Source organism: Triticum dicoccoides, chromosome 3B, assembly GCF_002162155.2.
Source record: "Triticum dicoccoides isolate Atlit2015 ecotype Zavitan chromosome 3B, WEW_v2.0, whole genome shotgun sequence".
Classification (NCBI taxonomy): Eukaryota; Viridiplantae; Streptophyta; class Magnoliopsida; order Poales; family Poaceae; genus Triticum; species Triticum dicoccoides.
In genome coordinates, this window is record NC_041385.1 from 706,780,790 (window position 1) to 706,781,327 (window position 538).

Consider the following 538-nt stretch of genomic DNA (forward strand, 5'->3'; position numbering starts at 1 on the left):
GACATCCCTCATCCACCGTACCGGATGAGGATCCATCGTCGATCTCGTCGTCCCACCGGTTCAGCCACCCCGTCCTCCACCTCCAAGGAGCTGCCCCGATGTTCCCCTCGTCTTTCGCACCACCTCCATTCCCACACCACCGTCTTCACCTGCACCACCGGAAGAGCATCATCATCACCGTTTCCTCGAATGAAACTGCGGCCTAATCGGCGCCACAAAAGAGGTTGTACACTAATCGCCGCATTTTCTTCTTGATTCAATCCCACGGTGTTGCCGGTGCGGTCCCGAGCCGACACGGCACGTCTCCATCCACGACGGCGTCGCTGGCCACTACCTCCACGGCGTCGCTCCCTCGGCAGCGACGTCCACATCAATAGGAGCTGCTTTTGCTTTAGCTCTCGCTCGCACTACTGCTCTGCTCTTGCTCTCGGTCCCCTGCCTGGTCTACTCTTTCTATTGCTCTTGCTCGCGTTGCTGCTCTCGCTCTTGCTCTTGCTTGCGATGTTGCTCTGATTTAGCTACACTTCAGTTGACTGAA